The sequence below is a fragment of the Nymphalis io genome, chromosome 11 (assembly GCF_905147045.1).
Source record: "Nymphalis io chromosome 11, ilAglIoxx1.1, whole genome shotgun sequence".
NCBI lineage: Eukaryota > Metazoa > Arthropoda > Insecta > Lepidoptera > Nymphalidae > Nymphalis > Nymphalis io.
In genome coordinates, this window is record NC_065898.1 from 4,411,776 (window position 1) to 4,427,823 (window position 16,048).

General features: G+C 30.0%; 1 protein-coding gene across 1 annotated transcript in view; it reads left to right on the plus strand.

Annotated features, from left to right (window-relative positions):
• Window positions 1-16,048, plus strand: part of LOC126771834 (protein bowel) — a 33,602-nt gene that overhangs the window by 15,018 nt on the left and 2,536 nt on the right. The gene's annotated exons all lie outside the window — the stretch shown is intronic.

Consider the following 16,048-nt stretch of genomic DNA (forward strand, 5'->3'; position numbering starts at 1 on the left):
ATAGTTATAGTCATAGTCAAGATATATATTCAATTTAATCTTAAGCTTTATAGGTATTCGAAATATCATATATCCTTGACGAACACCAGCAAAAAAAAATCAACGTAATTTTTACTTATTCGAACAATTGTTATTTGTAAACACCTTTCCGCGATCGTGTACCCCAAGGCGATAGAATCATTGGTTTTATAGAAACATTTTCCCGTGTAATGTTAATTAATGTTTTTAATTTTGCACTTGAATTTTTTTTCGTTATGTTGTCTGTTGTTATTGTCTCGCGGAAGCGTAACTAGCCCTATGTAATCTGTTAGAAGAGGTTACAAGTTTATGGACTATTTATGTCACAATTACTTATAATTATTCTTGAGATCTATGTTCATATGTATGTGTATACAGCACAAATGTATAATTATTTATCAATACTTACACTGTATATTATAAAATACTCATATTAACATAAAAGTTTACAAAATTATATACATAATATTGATAATTAACTCGTAAATTACGACTTAAGATATACCTATATATACTTAATATATAATGCAAGTATGTATTAAATGCAAAGGAAACATTTATTTTCAATTAAAAATCCCGATACGATCGCTTCCATTAATCATTCATCCGTAATCATTAATACAGGAGGTGGCCGTGAACCTTTCCAGTGGTTAATTTTATCTTTTAATGAAAATACGTGCTAATCTATAATTTCGCGTCAAATAATTTACACTAGATACAATTGTAGAATTATCTTTGAGCAAGCCAATTAATGTTTACTAATTAAAATTTCAAGATACAAAGTCTAGAAATTATAAATGTATTTTCAATTTTATTACAATTTAACAACAAGACTGTGTTCGAAATTCAAAAAAATTAACAGGTTATTTGAAACCAATCGCTTCATACTAATATCGTAAATGTGAAAGTGGGTTTGTTTGTTTGTTACGCTATTACGTCTTAAACAGTCAATCATCATGATATTTTGCACACACGTCGTCATGGGTACATAAAAAAAACAAAGGAAACTTAACACTTGAATTTTCAGTGACCTTTATCCAACAATATTTTTTATTTGTACTGAAGTGAGTTCCAAGGAGTTTTAAATATAAGTAGGTTCGATAGGATCCACATACCAAACCGAGACAACGAACTCATAGCGGCTTCAAAGTGACATGACAGTTTTGTTGAGTCGACATCAAACAACTTACAAGCGTACTTGAATGAAGCGTTTTTTTGGATTTGTATCGGTTTTACTGTATTATTTATTTGTTGTCAGCACTTGATTTTAGGAAAATGATTTTAAGTCTGTTTTGAAAATAGTAATACGATTTTATATTTTTATTTAATTATTCGAACAACAAAATTGTTATTACTTTCATAACACGAATTGGTTTTATTATTATGGTAATGCAGACCATATGAGTTCGAACAATTGAAAATTCGAAATGTATATTGAATGTCATTAACTGAGTTAAGCCTATACTATCATTGCAAAGTAAATACATCTTTGATACTTACATTTTAAGATATAAATTTGCATGTATTAGCTTATCCGTGAACCAGCGTGGGATGACAAGATGTATGCTTATCGTCGATTTAGCATTTCTCTGCTACTTAATCCAGTTTTTAAAAGCCATTAAGCTTGTAGTAGCGATACGTATTTGGTACTGGTATTTTGAAACTACTTCGTGGTTTGTGGTCAAAAGGGTCGGTATCGCGTGTCTGGCACACGAGTGGTTTTATGTCCCTCGCCATGATACTCCAACCATATTGGTTGGTTTTAATTTGCACACGTTTATGTAAATCATAGAAGAGTTATATTTGAACTAATTGGTTTCTCAAAACATAGCAATGATAAATGGATGGCATATTAGCTTTTCCGAGGAATATATAATTGTTAAAACGTGACGTTTTGAAGTTATAGAAAAAAACTGTATAAATCAGAAAGATCAAATAGAAGTCGAGTTCTTGTTTCTCTAAGACAACATTTTACAAATTATCAAAACAAAATTAAAAACTTAGATGCCCGAATATCAAATGTTTTGTTCAGATGTTCGTCTCATTCAACCATCTTGGTTCTTCAAAATAATTTTTATATAACCTCTCTTAGCTATGACACTTGAGTCCACGAGAAGCTCAAGATTTGTTCAAAATATTCCGAGTTGGTTCGAGATGGCAGAACAAATAGTGACCGGTCGGTTGTACAAACAGACGTACCTGCGACCTTAGCCCACACTGCTTGCTAAGAATATTGACATAACGTCTATTTGTCCGTTGAATATTGTAATTTTATTAGACGCCAATGGATATTGAAACATTCAGAATAAGTTACCTCCTGTAGTAGTAGTTACAGCCTGCAAATATCTCACTGCTGGGCGAAGGTATCCTTTAAAGAAAAAGCTTCGAGCTTATTATTGGTTCCTTCACTATCGAATTAAGTATAAACAAATATTAAATACATGAAACCTCAGTCAAGTTAACTTGCTCGAATTCGAAGCCTCATCAGCTAAACTCCGCACACTTAGCTACCTCCTATTTGCCTTCTATATTTTAAACGATTCGATAAATATTTTCATTGTCGGCGTTTGTTGTCCAATGATAAGAATCACTTAACATATAAATATTTATAAAGCAATGTTTGTATGTCTAGCGGCAAATATCAGTGAAATCGCAAGTCCGTACAATTTTGCATAATTCGCATAACTATTACGTACGTAATCATTTTCGTTTAATCCAGTATACTTATGAAATTTGTAAAGTTTTTTTTCAACGTTTTGAATGTTAAGAACATCGGACTCTTAATTAAAATAATAAAGCAATTCCACATACGATTGCTTGTTCTATAAATATCTTTAACTGTCGTCCATAGTGAAAAAACGAGTTTTGAAAGTATTTGGACTTGTTCCATTGTTATTTTATATAGAAGAAAGGTATCCATGGCGACTCTCGGTTAACCATTAATCATATGACGATGTTGAGATAAAATCCGTTGGAATACACAACATAACCAGGTAGAAGTCCCTAATCTTATTTATTTATTATTGTTGTAAAAAATCCAATAAATATAATTTTTTTACTGAATTAAATGATGCTTTTTCTTATACCGTATAATCGTTTAAGAACAATGATATTTTTATATAAACATTATGGGGCTATTTATTATTTTATAGATATTGCTAACTTAATAATGGAATAGGTTTGTTATAATATTTTCTTGAAATGCCTTTTTTAAAACAGATCACAAAATTACAGTTATTTTTTATTTAAAAATATATATAAAAAATATAATATTGTATTTTTTAAGATTTCCATAAGATATTATCATAATTAAATCACATAATTTGACTATGACACTTTATACCCATAGCTAAATAAGTAAGGCCTTTACAGCTGGCCAAGCTATTAATGCTTATTCTAATCCAGAGCAAAATTAAGGCAAATTGATTGTTGTTCTAAGAGTATTCAATATATATATAAATAATTGATGATGTTAAATAGACCTATGACTATGAAAAATACTTGAGAATTCCATAACAATATTCACAGCAGTAAAGAATAATCAGAGATCTCTATGTAATTAATTCAAGGGACTAAAATAATAACGTACGTATCTACGTGACTGCTTGTGTACGATGTTATCTGTATATAAATGGTGTCCATGGTTCGAACGCCATGCCACTTTTCAACTGGTCGTCCTTGGCAGGTACGACTTTTATACCCATGACTTTCCCGTATACTTCGTTTAGTATCTTGTAGAAAATGTATATATTATTAGCTTCAGTTATTTTTAACTAATTAAGATAAAATAACTCAATATATAGTCAGCTTCGTTTACAAATTCGTAATTTAAAAAAAAAAACAAATGTAAGGTAACTTACACATAAAATATGTATGCTAAATTTAGAATATTCCAGTTATTATATGATGAACATATACATTGACCTAAATTCATATTAATTTGAAAATAACAATTTAAAAACTCGTAATTTTTTGACCTCATCGTTTTTAAATTCTACTTTTGACCTTTCAGGTCCAGTATTTTAGAGTTTGTAAATAAATAACCTTTATCAAATATAAAAACACAAAATTACGTGTTATTTTTCTTTTCCTTATTTTTTATAGTTATAACATTTAGGAAGCATATTTAAATTTAAAATACACGGATTAAAATCCGTTTTAATTCCTTAATAAAGTGGTTTTTTCGGTTGAATTGTTATAAAAATACAGAAGAAGCCTTAAAGTCCGTTCTAAAGAATTAATCGCGTTATTTATTACCTTCGCTATGAACCATCTTTAATCTCTTCTAAGCACGTTCAGCTATTTAACAAAACATAACAAAATAGTCTCTAAGTTCTTAGATATAAGGACTAGGATCAAAAGTATATTTGGGCGTTTTTATGTAAGATATAAAACGTCGATCGTTTTCTAAAAATTTTTGATAGTAATGGTAATAATTTAAAATTGATGTAAAACTTAATCTAGGACCAATTAACATTTTAATTAAAATTCATAAAAATCACAATAATCCGGAATCAAAAGACGTGCATATTTATTGGTAATTTATAAGCGTATTTATCTTTGTTTCAAGTTCATTTACCCATATACAATGGCTTCTAAAATAAAGTTCTCGAATATTACAAGGTAGTCACTCAAAATCGTGGATTAAAACCAATCACATGCTGACGGGACATTATCGCAAACAATAGATCCTGAGTGGCTTAAGCCGTTCCTGGTGTGGTCTACAAGACTTGCCTATTTACGCGAGCGCTTTTTACTAGTAGCAAACAATTGAAGTTTTACTGTTTAATCCTTCGTTCAAAAGATTGCGGTGTATGTATGTAATTGCGCTATTAGAGGTTTTTTAAGGGGATATTTGTGCCTTAACCTTTAAACATTAAGTGTCAAATTTATATACGAAAATATAAGTAGTAATTATAGTAAATAGTTGGTTTCTCAGGTTTGGTTGTTCATATGTAATTTGAAGTGTGGATCGTGAGTTGATTGGAACATCGGATGTTGTTACCGTTGTAACGTTTTCGTAGAAACTCTAATGAATCTTCTAATAAATAGGGAAGGATGTCTTTCTCCAGCGCAGCAAACACGGGCCGTTATACGTAACGGCCCGTTATATATATATATTTACGAATATTATATTACGATATAATATTTTAATTAAACAATTCCATCATATTATTATGACATGTAATTTATTAAAACCAATATACGGACGGCTGACTAGAAGTAAATCTTAACTGAAAATTTCCATTTGCTTAGTTTGTATTTATAATTCTTCTCATTCAGGATAAAATATTGTTATAAAATTATACAGTATGATGCAAACATTTTCCTAGTAAAATGAGCCTTTGTCCAGTAAAGCATTTAAGATATTTCTATTGCTGTAAATATTAGATTTGGTGATAATAAGGCATTAAATAGAACGAAATTGTATCGAATAAAAAAAATACGACAACGATTAAGTGAAACGAGATACCAGTATCCTTTAATCACAACAAAATACCGAGATCAATTGCATATGAAGGGACCAATTCTACTAAGAAATTGTCACTTTATCGCAATCGAATCGCAGCTTTCCTATTCTTTAATTTAATTACAGTCTATTGGCATAAAAGTAAACAAGTAGGTTTGGTTTTGACATAACATATTATTGGTTCGCTTCCGATTCGAATAAATATAGATTAGTCAAAGTTGGATCGGATTTGAATGGGAACGTATTGTTATCATTATATTTTAGTAGAATTCGGCTTCTGGTTATGTAACATATGTATGTTAGGGGTCTAACTTCAAAACCGCTGCACGAAGGCTCCAATAAACCTTCCGATACGAAATTACGCGCGATTACCCTCAATTACATGCAACCGACTATAAACTGGGTTTACGATATAAACGAAATTAACGCTCACATCCACCTATTGCCCTAATTGTACCTCGACTTGTCATAAATCATTCCTTTGGATCGAGATGTTAAATTTTAACAAGGATAACGATTGTAAAGTGTTGCGCACATAATCGAAAAATCGTCTTGTATTTAAATACTAAAACATATCAAAAAGTATTAAAACAATAATTAAGTCTTTCGTATTTTAACGATAGTTATAAATTTGATTAATTATTATCTGTATGTATATATGTATGTATATATATATATATATATATATATATATATATATATATATATATATACGTACGAAGTCGGAACGGGCAGCTAGTTAATATAAGTGCTAAATGACCCAGTGATAAGAAGTAAAACACCAACAAAACTTGCATGTGAACTGTAAACTCCAAACCTCTTCCTCAAAATAATGGGGACCTTTATCCAGCAGTAGAACGCTTAAAAGGTGTTACTTTACTATTAATATAATTTAAATAAAACATTAAACAAACATTATATAATTATTTTATAATTTACTTAACATTATATTGATTTGTTTTTTTTTTGTGAATATTGTAATAAGCTCTAGATAAACAGTGTGCATATACTTAAAATTTAATTGGATCCATACGTTAGGCCTATCAATATTGTTTGATTAATGACATCCAGAGACTTCGGTTTAATTGCCAACTGAGACCATCATGAATCAACTGCCAGAGCTATAAATCTGATAACTCAAACTAGTTCTGATTCAAGCTAGCTACATTTTCAAAGCAACTGGAAGTTAATACTATTTCTTTTTTATCTTTTTCCTTTTATTTTTTATAAATCTGATCACGTAATAGATACATGTGATGCTTTTTATGTTTATTGGATTGTTAATGAGTAAATAAAATACAAAAAAAACAGACCGATAATTATAAACCAGAAATGCAACGTAATCTGGTATAAGAATCTAACATAAGTTATGCTTATCAAAATCAAAACATACATTATTCAAGTAGGCTCTAACAAGCTTATTTTGATGGTAATTTTACAAGTTTGTTACGTTAATTAAATGATAAGCGACCGCTGGTTCGGTAGTAAATTCAAGTAATAATAAACAATTTTATCGTGAGGAAACCTGCATGTGTCTAATTTCACGGAAATTCTGCAACATGTGTATTCTACCAACCCGCATTGCAGCAGCGTGGTGGAATAAGCTCCAAAACCTTCTCCTCAAAAAGAGGAGAGGAGGCCTTTAGCCCAGCGGTGGGACATTCACAGGCTGTTACGGTAAACAATTTTACACGTACCTATATATATTATAATTAATTAAAACAAATTCATTGCTTTCAATCTTCGTAATCTAAATTAATATGACTTCCCTCGATCTCTTTTAAACGGAAGAACTATTTACACTTAATTCCGATTCGATTGTAAAACAAATTTAATATTTACATTTACCAAAAACTAAACTACATAAAATTAAATATTTCATTTTAATCTATTAAATATCTACAGTCATTTTTATAATATATTAATTTAAAATAAAAAATAATAACAAAATACGCATTATAAATTTATAGAAAAAACTAAAAAAACTTTAAACTCGTGTTAAGAAAATCTTAACAAAAAGGCATGTTATATACAGGATTATATAAACGATAGAAGCTTAGGGTTAGTATTCGTTGATGTTCATAAATATGATATATGAATATAATTGTAAATGATTATTGTATATAATTTTCTAATTGCGAAAAGAGTGACTACTGAGTTTCTCGTCGGCTTTTTCTCGGTAGAACATACATTCCGAACCGTAGTAGTACCTTTATGTTAAAATTAAAATTGTAAAATGACGAATCAAAAATGCTTGTTATAACTATTTGAATTTTTAACTTTGACTGTAAATGACTTCATGGCACATAGACATGGCATGGAGAAAACGTAATTATAGGTTCCTTTATTCAAAGATATCTAGCAATTGTAAAGATTGTTGCCTCCCACATAAATGAAATAGCAATAACATTTCGTCTTGTCCAATAAACTTAATACTTCAATATACTATAGCAATTTTATAATTGCCGTTATTTGGTGACATGATTTCTCTCAAATGCGTTACATTACCAAAACAAGGCCGCACATACGAAACGACCTTTTAATTCTAATTTGTAAATGTTAGCTGATGATTTAATAAGAACATATTTGTTAGAAGGCAGAGGCTCATATTTCAATATCGTAAGTTTTGAAATAGACTATGTTTCAAAATTATCCAAGTGTAAAGGTTAGTATCAAGTGTCTATCATCGTTTAAAAAAACTAGAGCCTCTGTTTTTGCTCTAGTATATTTATAAATGTTTATAACTAAATGCCAGTGCTAAAAGAAAACACCTAAAAATTCTAATGCTTCCAAAATGTATTCCAATTTCGAAAAGACGTTGATTTTTTTTTTTGTAATTGGATTATATCGTAGCGAAGATGTTGGTTCTAAATTCAATTTTTAAATTTAATTTAATTATAATACATGAAGTAGGTAAAGCACCTGACACCGGTGCAAGTAAGCTCAATGAATGTTTGCGTCAGTCAGAGGTGAAATTGAGTGTGAAGCGGCAGCGGCGAGCCGTCGCTCCCATTATGCCGCTCGGACTGCGACCACAATAAACCGGCTGTGGGAGCAATGTAGTATCATACTGTCTTGATGTATTAGTAACAGCTGTAACTGATAACGGTTTTTTTTTTTCGAAAAAAAGCATGCTCTTTTTGATTATACCTAAATCGAATTACTTACAATTAATAACAAAATTGTAATGATCTTTACACTGTCGATTAGGCATTAGAACTGTGTAACTGTGTGACCGATGTAAGCTAATTATTAGTATTTTCAATAGTTTATATATATTTAGTCTTATTTTAAATTATATAATACACATGCCGACATTCCCAAGATTAAAAATCCAGTTACATACCTGAGCGCAACGTGGACCAACCACTTCGCCGCGCTCCATTAGTATTTTCCATTTATTTTTTGTCCACGTACCTGTCCGAGTTTGGGGATTCAACTTTTTTATAAAGCCGCGCGACGAATACAAAATTTCTTTAGTATAACAAACGGAAAATTAATGATGTAGCGTGGAGTTATGCAAGTCTACGATGTAAACTGTATTAATTTTCCATTAACTTTATACTTGTTATAGAAAATTAAGAAATAATAAAAAAGCCTATTATGTGTACAGAATATGAAAAATACTTATTTATTTACATCTACTAAATAAATAAGTATTTTTCTTGCTTTAAATCAAATATTAATCGTAAGTTAATATAAAGCACGTTAACGTTATATACTCGTAGTAATGTCAAATCATCAAATGCTCGACTTCTTGGTCTCATTAAGGAAGTAGCAGATTAAATGAGACTTGTATTTTAACGAGTGATTGTAAATCGAGTGAACGCAAAACGCTAACAAGCTATCGAACGTGTGTGAAAGATACTAATGATGCATTATCTTGGCCACACACGTAATCATTAATGGGTTATGAATAATTTCAAAAAGAGCTATTAAGAAAACTTCATGATAGATTACTGCTGCATCATGAGTTTTGATATTAAAACTATATTTTTTTTCAATAAATAAGGATTATAGTGTAGGATTGTATAAATAATAGAAGAGCTTGAAGTTAGTAGTCGTTGATGTTCATACAGAATATTTAAAGATTGTATATAATTATTAAATGTAATTTTCTTTAGTGAGTTACGTAGTTTCTTGCCGGTTATTATCGATAGAATTCACATTCTGCACCGGTGGTAGGTCTATGTTAAAACTAAAATCGTAAATTACGATTCAATAGTGCTTGTGATAGCCTACTTTGAGAATATATATTTTTTGTCTTTGGCTGTAGATTGAGTTCTTTAATTGTAACCATAAATGTTGAAATTGTAACTAGTTTTATTGAACATTTAAGTCTTATAAAAATTACGTAATCAAGAAGAACATTTTGCAAGATAATAAAAAACGAATGTTAATAGCTAGTAGTAAAACATAAAACTAGAATTTTAAAAGTGCCTCACATAAAAACATACATCTCATTCGGTTAAAAGTGACGCCGCAAAAAAATACATACGAGAATTATAGTGCCACTCAACTTGTTGCGAAAAACCGTGTGAATAACACTTCTGATTTGCATTATGTCATATACGGCGATGTAAATGTTTTGCTACTGCTCCTTGTTTTAATATTTCAATTCATGAATAAACTTGAATACATAAATAAATATTATTAATATATTCGTTGGAGTTTATTTAAACTTTTTTTTTGCCAGCTTAAACATTTTCTGTGTAATAATAAACATGTTTTAATTTTAGCTTAGATTCTTGTTATACTATTAAGAAAGTTTTTATGCATTTTTATTGAAAATTTAAAGACTGAAAAATGATCCTGATGGCGAGTGATCCCCTCCTCCATAGACATTGGCGCTGAAAGAAATATTAACCATCCCTTACATCGCCATATTTACTTTTCGAACCAGAACACAACAATACTGGTATAGCTGTTTGATGAGTGGGTGGTACTTACCCTGACGGGCTTGCACAAAGCCTCACAACCAAGTTACAGCAAAAATGTTAATTTTAAAATTAGAATTGTGTAGTTAACCCAGTTAATGACCTCTAGAACAATTATAGGGACACTAAAGATTTCTCCACGACGAAGACAGTATTTCAAACGAAGTCTATTCTAATGCTAATTAGCTGAAAGTCGAAGCGTTGGCGTTAGTACCTCATGAGATGGTAGCTTTAAAACAAATTGACTTAGAGTAAGCGCACACAAGGAACACATTTTAACTAGAATTTATTTTATTTATCACAAAAAATACTTTAAGGATAATTTAATTCAATTTATCGACAACTGTGACCTCTGATTTGCATTTACTTTACCAAATCGCTTCCATTATAATTGTCGATAACCAATAAATTATTGAAACTTTAACGTTTCGAATATCGTGTATTATTTTGATTAGGATTGCAATTGCTTTCTTATCATAAATATAAAATATATTAGACCTATAGAATTAAATGTGGACCAAGCTTTAAGGCCCGTCTAAGTACCAGATAAAACGTTGCGTGGGTTTACACGACAAGCAACGGTTGCTTAAGTACATTTTATATGCCTTAATATGGTTACTACTTCTGTGTCATGCTTTATTTTCAATGTTCTCTAAACAGCTATTTGGGTGTTCCATAGATTAATAATTAATTTACTATTTTTTTATGAGAATTTTGCGTTATAATTTATTTCTTTCGTAGAATTTTGCTTCCTTGTCTTTGTGTTTTCCTCGTGTATTATATAATGATCTAATATTGCTTCGTTACATACTTCATCATTTAAAACAATGATTATATAAATATATACAATATATAGCTAATTAATAAAATAACACGTGTTTGTGTATTCAGTCAGATTTTTCTTACATTCATTAAATACATCGAAATACATTTTATTTAATATATAATTGTAATTTGTTGCTTTTGATTATTTAAACGTATTAATATAAGGTTCGTTTTGAAAATTATTGCGTTATATAGTACATTTATTGAAAAAGGTTATTGACTATGAAAAGTGTACGCTACGACTCATAGATGCGGATCAGTAATGCTTAAAGCGGGTGAAACCGTGTGGAACAGCTGTAATATAATTACATGTCTACTTTTTAATAGTTATCTTAATAACTAATACATAACTGTGAATGGAATGCCGTGAACCATGCTTACACTAAAGAAGATTGATTAAAAGTCGTATTGCAAAACAGTCATGCAATGTAAATATATAATATATAGACAAATCTGTAGATTACCTTTTTCTCCTGTCGCTTGCCAACCATTACAACCGGTACATTTGAAAATAGAATAGAAAAATATATTCGAAGTATACAAATTCATATAGGTTTCGTCAAACTTTCAATAATGATTATGGTTGAATTTCAACCAAAAGGAAACACTCGTTTTTAAAAAACCTAACGCTAGAAATGTAGAATGATTAAAAATAATATAGAATGATTTTTAATAATATAATCTGCTCCATAATTATACAAATGGCTTGATTATGTTAATTGGCGCTGTTTATAAGCAGTTTTGATTTACTTGTGGCGTTTCACCGTTTGTATCCATTTTCAAAACAAAATTTATGTCTTGCCGCTACTGTCTTAAGTTATTTAGGTAAGTGTGGGCTGTACAGACTTTTGGTTATGTTAAATTTATAAAAATAATTAGCAATTCCAAGTTTTTAACATTATAATTTTATTAGGTCGGTTTTTTATTACATAAATTAATATTCCATTTATATTTTTAATTAAATATTCCATTAATTGTATGTAACGTAACGTTTTTAACGTGTTATTCGTTAGAAGTATTGTTTTCCACTAATAATGATACGATATTTCCGAGTAAAATATAGTAATAGAAAAACGATAAGTAAAGCTTCATCAATCTAGACGATAGAGGCTTAGAGGAGATGAGCTGGAGGGGATGGGGCGTTGACCTCGCATTCCGCCGCGTGGACCTGCTTTCTTTACTTGAAAATATTATCTCCTGAAGAATATCGACTGTATAATCAATATAATATAAATTATGTTTAAATATTAATAAAGAAATAGTAATAAAATAAATATATGAATTAATTCAATTGTATCATGCAAACGAAGCAAAAATGAAATATTGAAGAAATTATTCCGAATAAACCGTTTCTAAACTCCCTTCAAATTTTAATAACTAAATCGCATAAATATTAAATTATACACTTTAGTGCAATAAACTGGTTACTGAACGTTAAATATTACTTTAAGACAAGGCTAGTACTTTCAAAAAACCAATTCTATAAGCAACGTTTAACGCGGCCAGATGGCCAGCTCGATTCATACTTATAATAAGAAAAAAAAGTTGTAAGAGAAATTGATTCGACCCATAGACGACGGTGCGTAGAGTTAAGAATAAACCAGATAGAGTAAACTTAAAAATGCTGTTTATTCACGATTAATCCTATTAACAGAAATAGGATTTACACAAAGCACCACTATTTATTCAGACATAATGCTTGCGTAAATAATTCTACGTGACTTTTATAAATCTTCCTTTGAAGGTAGAAAAAACGTCAACCATTTTAAAACGGCTTTGGATTTAATATAAATCGCCTTTTAGTTTTTTTACGTTTAATGCTTTTGATGTTATTATATAAAGTATGCATGACAAGTAATTCTAAAGAAATAATTTCAGTGTAATTATATTTGAAATATCACCATAGAATAAATTAAAAAAAACCTGTAGAATTAACAGTTTGAATCTCTAAATAGTTCTTAATTCTTTGTAAATGATATCGTTCTCAGATAGGTAATCTCAAACCCACTATTGAATTATTGTTATAAAAAACTCGTCCGGGTCGGTGAGAAGAATATCTTTAAATTATAAACTAGACTGTCGGAGTTTACATTGCTATTCTGTAAGCACTCACTTCGTATCTCATTCGTTTAATGTAAAAAATCTTCTTACGGTGATACTCTATTTTAATGCTTGTATCCTTTAAGTGTTATAATAATTATTATAGTGTATGTCGCATACATTACTTTGACATATCACGAGCGTGTTCTGCAGTTTTTTTTTTCTATGTATATTTATCAACAACAAACCAACACAATCTAAAGTTAAATATGATTTGCTTCTTTTAATTGTTCGTCTCTATATTCGTGTAGCTGTCACAACAGTTGTGCTGTTTGTAAAACGAAACGTCGAAACGAGGACGTTTTTCAAAACCCGTTTCTCGCACAGGCGAATGCCGGTGCGTTTCCTCAATGAATTTTGTACTCGAATGTTTTTTAGGCGATTTAATCGAATGACCGAAGTTTTTGTTCAATTACAAACACAAAGACTATCTCTATTGTGAATTCGTGTAGTTTTTTTTTTCTTTAAATATCATGAATCACTTCCCCATTTTCTTCGTCGGCGCTATCGTTTGTAAGTGTCTCTTCGAACAAAATACATTATACAACCGGTAACCGTAATGGAAAATATTTTTTAATGCAAGCCATTAGCGCGAGACCACAATCCTCTCTGTAATTTCGGGTCTCACTTTTTTTAATCTCCGTGCCGGGTCTTGATGGGATTCTGAGCGACTGTCCATCGCGATCCTTATCTTAAAGTATAATAAGAAGAGACAGACGTTACTTATATTTTATTTAACGTCAAAAGTGATCGAACTGGTGCGATAAGGAGCTGGGAAGGAGAGATTTGTTTATGTCATTAATTATGTATATTATTTACGATTATAATCTTTTCAATGTACATAATTCGTGAGTAAATTTGGAATTTATAATTCTTTGATATTAGATTATTTTATCGTTGTCGGTTGGTCGTTTAAGTTTTGGTTGTTTAAATTAAAATTAAACGTCCAAGGTTGCAGCGAGATGTTATGTTTGGTTTGTTAGAATTGTAGGATTTTATTATCTTAGTCGGTTTTAAGTAACGTTTTCAAAGTAAGATGGTAATTGCCTTGTTAATTTGAATCCGTTGGCGGTTCGTTTGATCTCGGTAAAGTTGTCCGACTAGTGATTCAAAATCCGTCAACCCACGTAGTTAATCTCGCATAGACTTCTCAATTCATTTCAAAATTAAGATATCACGTTCATTATATATTTCTAATTTATTGGAAGTCGTTCCGAGATTGATATTTGTGTCCGGTTTTTATTTAATACGATCGCTTTTTCTAAATTCGATTAATAACTAATTGGAAACTTGATTTTTACGTATATAATGTGTCAATCGGGCGGGCTCACACTTTGATTAAAGACTACAGCTATAGTGATACGCTTATGTTGGATGGAAAGTATGATAAACAGCCTATACTAACTTTCTTTTGTTTCAGTAATATTATTACACTAAATGCTTTAAAAAAAGATCTATATAAAAATATTAAAATCTAACGCTGTTTTATTCTTTTATAATTTGTAAAATACTTAATTTACTATGTTTTTCTGACTGCTGATGTATAAAATATTAGGTTTAAGGTCAGATTTGTCGAAGACCGCATGAGAACAATATATGCATATTATGTATTACTTCCAGCCGTGAGATTTCCTTATTGAAAAATTCAAGCGATAAAACTTGGTACCTCCTCCGGCTTATGTTCATGCGGTATTAAGTCGAGAGTATTGAGTAAAAGTTTTAATTTTACTCCAAAATAATCTCTATGTTAATTGTAATAAGAAATACTTTTGTGAGCATCCATGAAGCCAAACCGGTCACTGTCAATTCTAATATTTGCGTAAGGTTTAGGAAAGAGTTTCTCAGTATATTCATTCATGGACCTTCATTCAAAGACGTTTTTAATTACAAAAAAAAACTATTTAAAACTTATGAAATATATTCATCTAAACAATCATTGAAGTACAGAAACATTTTGGCACGTATCGTATAATGAATTATAAACAAGATTTGTAAAGAATGTAGGTGTAATAAATCTTAGCTATACCTTTACGACGCCGAGACACCATCATGTACAATCTTGATGAAACTAAAAACCATCGTAACGCGAGACGTTTGAGGTCATTACACTTTTTTGTTTATCTTCCATAGTAATGATATATTATTTACGCGGCACATTCTTCGCATGACAACGACGAAGAATTTAAGGACCTGGAACCATTATCATTAATGTGCTTCACTTGAGTCCCTCGCGTTTATCGCGCTCTTTGGACATTATAAGCCTAATTTAAATAATTAAGGCCGTATTATATTCGAAATTAGTATCACGCATTAGCGGGATTGCATTTTATTTTATTTTGTCGAGTTGAATTTTAATACAATTTAAAAAATGCTTCATTTCAGAAGATTGCAAAATTTATAAATGTTAAATACATAATCACATGTAATATAAAACTCCTCATAATCTCAAATGTTAGACGAAATACCTGACACTATGCTTCGAACAAAAAGATCATATTAATTAATTTTGATGAATTGCAAATTTTATACTTCGGTTATAAAATTACATTTACCTTGAACTTTCTTAGTTCATAATAAATGGACATTTCGCTCTTCTAATTTTATTTTATTAATTTGTAACTGTACGATTTTGAAATAAGAACAGTATTATTCTTTTAAGTTAACGTACAGCAAATCATTAAATTCATCGGGACCGGCA